Source organism: Gadus chalcogrammus, chromosome 8 (assembly GCF_026213295.1).
Source record: "Gadus chalcogrammus isolate NIFS_2021 chromosome 8, NIFS_Gcha_1.0, whole genome shotgun sequence".
NCBI classification, from domain to species: Eukaryota; Metazoa; Chordata; class Actinopteri; order Gadiformes; family Gadidae; genus Gadus; species Gadus chalcogrammus.
In genome coordinates, this window is record NC_079419.1 from 8,809,677 (window position 1) to 8,816,194 (window position 6,518).

Genomic DNA, 6,518 nt, shown 5'->3' on the forward strand with positions numbered 1-6,518 from the left:
CTCCTAATTGCCTGTCCAACATCTCTTTACTGGATGGGGATGGGAGATAACACAGCTTAGCAACGAGGTGATACAAGTCACGCTGGGAAATGTTCTGTGTAGGAAGATGTGTGTGTGTGTGTGTGTGTGTGTGTGTGTGTGATATTGTACCTTGTTTGAGGGTATGCACTAGCCTGACATCGCTAGACAAAATCGCAAAAAGCGTATTGGTCTGTTAATTTTCGCTCTCTGTTAATTTTCCGATCCGATTTCCTCCCGTTAAGGCCCGTTAACGGGTGCTTACCGAAATACCTCTGGACGCAATTGGATAGATCTACAACCAATCAGAGCATCAGCGGCAACCATGTTGGTTGTTTATTAAACTGCCTCAATGGCGCTCCTCTGTACAGTCAATGTATCAGAACCGCCCCGTATTAGATAAAGGGTTGTGATTGGCCCAACCCGGGCCAGGTCTTCTTGGGATCTGGCTAAACGGGATAGGGGCCTGACGCATATGTCAGAGCAAATAAAACATGAGCTTGCAGATTTGTCTTGTTCCCAGGCTGGGGGTTCCTACCCCTCCAAGCAAATGCTCAATTGTTGTACTTGCCTCGGTTAGAGTATGGATTATTATTATCGACCATACAATAATGGACAGTCTTGACATTAGATCATATTAAAGTTATCGTTGATCTATTATAGGATAATTCCCCCCTGTATTGGATAGTTTTTCCCAGGTCTCATGTCTCTTGAGCTAATGTAGCTGACAATTTTATTTTTATTAGACTCCGATTGTACGATTAGCGAAGGCAAATTCAAAAATTATGCAACTTTAGTCTTGTTTATTCCATTTAGTGAACGCCAAAACGCAATATAAGAGAACGCTTCTTGATTTTTGTAAGATTCATGCGTTCTTAATCTTCTGCGTTAGAAACATCTTCAAAATGAACAATTCAAATAATAATATAATAAATAACAAATAACATATAAAACAAATTATACTTAACATAACAGTGTTGCAACTGTGTGATTGTTGCATTACAGATTACAAGTAAGCAATAACATCATGGATCAAATAAATTCCAAGGTGCCCTCCTTATATATTGTTGTTTCTCTTTCTTCTGAAAAATGTAAGTCGCTTTGGGGAGTGGGGAGAAAAAAGCACATTGTAAGTGTCTTGCTGGGGTGCGGGGAGGGGTAGCCCTGAACACCACTCTCCCAGGCCAGTTCCCCAAAGGTGCCTGGGGAACTGGCACCTTTGGGTGAAGGGACTGAGGCTCCTCAGTCCCTTCATTAAATTACAATGCATTGCAATTGTATAGCCCTTAATCACAGTTACGGTCTCCCAGGTATGGTTCACTGTTCAATGGTTGGGAGTGCAGTTACTGACATGCATAGCAATACAAGCAAACATTTTTGAATAATTTAGTGAAGAAGAAATTGTCTGCATCTCCTGATGGGTGTTCAGCCTGAACACTATCCTCTCCTGACGATGCAGCTCTGGAGATAAAGAGCTGCTGCATTGCCATGGTGTGACGTCTCTGCTCCTCTAAGCAACCTGTGAGAAACAGCTGCATGGGGCTCTGGTGCCTTTCTATCCTCATGTTTGTCCTATTGGTTGGCCAAGGCATTCGTCTATGTGCCCAGGGTCCTATGGTCCCAAGGCCCTTAGTTCCCAAGGACCCCTTCTCGCAGGGTCCTTTGTTCCAGGGGTCGTTCATTCCCCGGTTTATTCTTCTGTGAACGCACATTAACCCTCCTATTGTGTTTGGGTCGGTTTACAACCCATTTCAAGTATAAATAAATAATATTATATTATAAGGACAATATTCAAACCAGGCTTTTTATTTGATTTTGAAGGTCTCTTAAATACGTCACTGTTCTAGTCTGACAATATCACTCTGTTGATCTTTTGGCATTTCAGCAGTGAGATGTCAGTCACAGCAGAAAAATACAAAAGTGTTAAATCGACTACGAATAAATGACAAAAGAATTAACTCAGAGGCAAAAAACTAACTGCATCAAATGAGATACTTAAGTCGTAACTTGATGTTTTTTCATATCAGCTAGGAGACTGATCTGATTTTTTTCAACCCTAAGGACTTTTTTTAAATGTACATATTAATAGATTAATTTGACTATGCTAAATGGAGCGCTTTCAAAATAACAGACATTTTGTCCAAATCAATGTGGAAAGTTTGCATTTCAATCATCTGGAAAATCAGTTTAAGGTTATAGTTTAAGCATTTTTTTCTACTCGTTGAACAGTACACTTTTGGAGTTTGTAAAAGAAAAATGTATACACAAATGACTTGTACTGCCATGAAAAATGTACAATACAGAACAAGCCGTGGAAATATTTTTCCAAGCTACGAAGAAGACGTATACGAAATTCGAGTGAGGAGGAGGATATCTTTGGATAATTTTCCCTGGGACTAGCCTGCAAAGTGTAAGTAGTAGTTATTTATTGTGACGTGCAATTGCTAGCTTGTACGTGTGCTTGTATGTAAGGTTCACTGGTTTCGACACAACACTGGCTGCTATGTGCAGATACGGTGATTCACAGCTACATCTTGATACATTTAGGCTGGCGTCCAATTCAAGCATTGTCAAAACACTCCAGAAGTTTCCTTCGATCTTGACATCGTCAACAGATGATTTCTGATCAAGGATACATCAGTGTATCCTTGCCAGGAAGCGCTTAGAGAGACCTTTGTACGACCTCCCTACACTCATGTCCTAATGGCTACAGGTCTGAAGGTTGTGATTGGCCGAGTTCATCAAGCATTTAATGACACAGAAGCAGCAGAGCCGGCTCCCATTTGGAACAGCTGACAATGCACATTTCCTCATGCTCAACCCTCGAGGTTGAAGCGAAAGCGTAAGCAGTAGCAGTAAGCAATAGCAATATGAAAATAGGATTGGAAAGTAGCCCCAGGCTGCCTTTCAATTCTTTTTTGCAACTGCTTCTGCTTTGCTTCAACCTTGAGGCTGTTTGTCTGATCTTTCTGTGTATTGTAAACTTACATCTGCATTCTTGATCCGTGATTCTGTGAAGTACCTTTTCTGATCTACCGCTTTGCCTATTTTTATTATGTTGACCTTTACTTGGAAATATCCACTAATGGATTTGCTTACCTTGAACCAAATCAACAACCTATCGTTTGACAAACGTATCAAACGTCTATGTTTTTGTGTTTGTTGAACATAGTGACGAGTTCCAATAAGTTTATTTGGCCTCGGATGATGTAGAAGAAGTGCTCTCTTGGCACCAGTAAGGAGCTATAATCAAGAGGAGATGAGTAAAGCATCCCACCTCCAATTGTGTGTCATATAAAACACACTTTTTGGAATGGCATCGAAATTGTCAAATCATAAACACTTTCTGTGATGCAATGTGGGCATTCACAGCAACATAGCCAAGGTTGCAGGAAGATGGTCTGCATTCTCACAGAGCTATGTCGATTGGCACAAGATTATGGACATTGTGTTGGTGGGCAAGATGCCAGAGGACTAAAGGGATCCAAGGATTTTATGTTCTGTAGATTCATAATTAAATCCGAATCAACACTTATTCGATTAAATTATGAATTGTATAGTTTTTAGGGAGGGGCTATTTCAGGAGAAACCAGGCCAGCTGTATTTTGCCTGTGACCTCAAAGCACCAGGAGACCATAAGTATTATACAGCTGGTAAGCTGATTGCGTGATCCATTATTCACAATAAACCACGCTTCAGAGGTCTCAACAAGGTGCTCTACATGCTAATGTATGGCCAGATTCCCGAGCTAACAAGATTTAACTGTGCGACCTTCGTAGATTCTGAGCTGGATGAGAAGTATGCAAAATCAGTGGCAAAATCATAGCCCCATTCCTGCACCACAGGTAAAGGAGGTATAGAGTACAATGCACCAACGCTCATTTGAAAATGTAACCGCTTCCATTGTATGGTGCGATAAGGTGTTTTGAGTTTTTAAAGAGTTTCTGACTGACAAAGCGAAGATCTCGGCTTTGCCATGTGTGAATCCGAACAAAGAATGGCTGTGTTATACTTGAATTATTTTACAAAGAACATGAAGGTATATCACTTGAGAAATCAGACAAGCAAGAGGAGGGAGCAGGAGTCTGACTTCCAGTTGGAGACATGGCTTGTTGCAATTCGAGGTGAGTGCATCGCCTGATGTAGTCGGCCTAAATTGCAATATTGAAGTAATATCAGTATAAGACCTGGACGCCAAATTCAATGAGCATCTTGTCTATGCCACCGAGGCAGACAGCAATCAACCCAAGGGTTGATTGCTGTGTCTACCTGCACCCTCACAATGTTCCAGCCAAGAAGAAAGAGAAGCGGTGTTTAGGAGTATGATGTCCTTTCTCTTAAATGGTCCTTTGGTTTTGGCAGAGATTAGATTAAAGACTTTCCCCCCCCCTCTCAATGCTAGTTGGATTTGTTATTTCCTTTGAGCTTTACATTCTTATACATTCTTCAGTGTTTCTTGTTAAAAAAACGTTGTTCAACCTATGTACAACTGTGACAGACCAACGAATTGGGTGGAATAAACAACATTTAAATCATTATAGAGTTTCCTTACAAACCAACAAAAAAAAGGAGGCTCTAAATATACCGAACAGAAATCAGCTGTTTGTTAATTTGCAATGCAAGTTTAATCAAAGTAACCTTAAATAGATCATAAAAATCAATCACACCAGTTAAAATAATGTGTACTACTTTTCTGGCCAGCTAAACTCAATGGAGATTTTACACATTATACTGGCATGTCACACAAATTGCTAGAGTAGTGCATTGTGAGAAGAATTGTGAAAGTAGTTTGGAACAATCGGATAGGCCTACAACCAATCAGGGTGACGCAGCACTGAGCGAGAAAAAAGCATCTCTCTTTTAAACAAAAGCTTTAAGTGCAGTCGTTTGTTAGTAGTCGTTAGTCTTGTTCTCTAGCGAAATCGTCGCTGTTTATCGACCTGATTTTCAAAAATGGATTTCTCGCCAATCTCTGTTGCTGTAATGACCTGCGACCCTAGTGTAAAAAAAACATGGAGGACGATGTTGAGGAGGAACTAGCTATGCAAGCTTTTGCAATTGTTTTTTGGGGGACTTTTTTCAAATCTACAAGCTGTGGGGTGGACCACCCCACTTTTGCTTTTGCCGAGATGAGTTATATTATGATTACCAGATTAATTATTGGTATTACGTTAAGTCTGCTTGGTTCCTAATTGGCCATCCTCTTCTCCACTTGACATTCAATTAAAGTCCTCGGCTGTCGTCGGGGCCCGGATCTGTAAAAAAATATCTATTAACTTACCCCGATGACGGCTTCATTCTGTGAATAACCAATCACAATCAGGTATTTTTGTCATGGTTGTTTTACTCTTTTATACTCTTGGGAAAAAGGTGTGTGTCCATTTCTGCTAGAATGCACTCAATTCTACAAACTGCAACATTGAGCAAAGCAATGGTAACTCAATTGACATCCACAAGGAATGAAATTGAGTGTTTGCGGCAACCGAATGAGGCCATGCAAACGAGAAAGACGGACACTTGTTGCTCTGCAAGAGGACCCCTTGAGTCTGACTGTCTGGCGTGCATTTTGGTCGTTAAACTTAAACATTTCCAGTATCAGCAGTGTAACTTTCTGAATTAATGCTTTTGTTCCGGGGAATAACCTCCTGGAAAGAGCCATGTCCCAATTAGCTAAATACACCATTCCCAAAAAGCTAGCTGTTTGCAATGACAGCAGCTAGTTGATTTCTCACGTTCTCTACATAAAGCTCTATCCAACTGTGTTTGTCCTATGATCTTCTTGACAACGGTTCCTCCGATCAACCTCACACTTGACCACGCAACACTTGGTGGATGGCATCGCTGGGTAACCAAGGAGCCGAGTATGAAGTCGTTCGGATGAGCGCTTCAGGAGAAAGCTGAAAGCAGCTTTACCGGAGGCCAAGCAATCGGTTCGTTCCGAACAGGCAATTTCTGAGCAGGCAATGCACTAGTAGATTTAAATGAGATGAACTAGGCGACATCGCTTTGAACATTAGTGCATTCAAAGAAAGTAAATGGTACTCAGCTTTACTCAATCACCATTTAGTGGTGTAACGACCACAGGCACATAAAAAAACGGCACCCAGAATACACACATACATCCTAAGCTTTAAGGAGTGCTGAGAGTGTGTTCTAACATTATCTGGTCTTGTTCCTGTCCTGTATAAGAGACGTATTTGATGGCGCCACTGGAATCCATTATTTATTAACAATATTCAATTCCAGCAACATGCAAGTCAGGTGGCCTAATATGTTAAGGGCCATTGGGTATTGCGAGCAATTTCCAATTAGAGAACCAATCACCAAGGGGACCATCTCGAGAAAGTGTGCTCTTCTGGTATACTGGGGACTGGGAAAATTCCATGGCAACATCCATGTTTGTAAATACCTTTGCATGTGGATTTGCATACTGATTTGGTTGCAGCAATTCCCTGGCATATATCTTTCCTCAAGTCTCTAATGTTCAGCGCCAGTTTGAC

The 6,518-nt window shown here is 41.0% G+C and overlaps 1 protein-coding gene across 2 annotated transcripts in view; it reads left to right on the top strand.

Annotated features, from left to right (window-relative positions):
* The window catches only part of LOC130387793 (guanine nucleotide exchange factor VAV3-like), a 55,144-nt gene that overhangs the window by 34,050 nt on the left and 14,576 nt on the right, over positions 1 to 6,518 (top strand). The gene's annotated exons all lie outside the window — the stretch shown is intronic.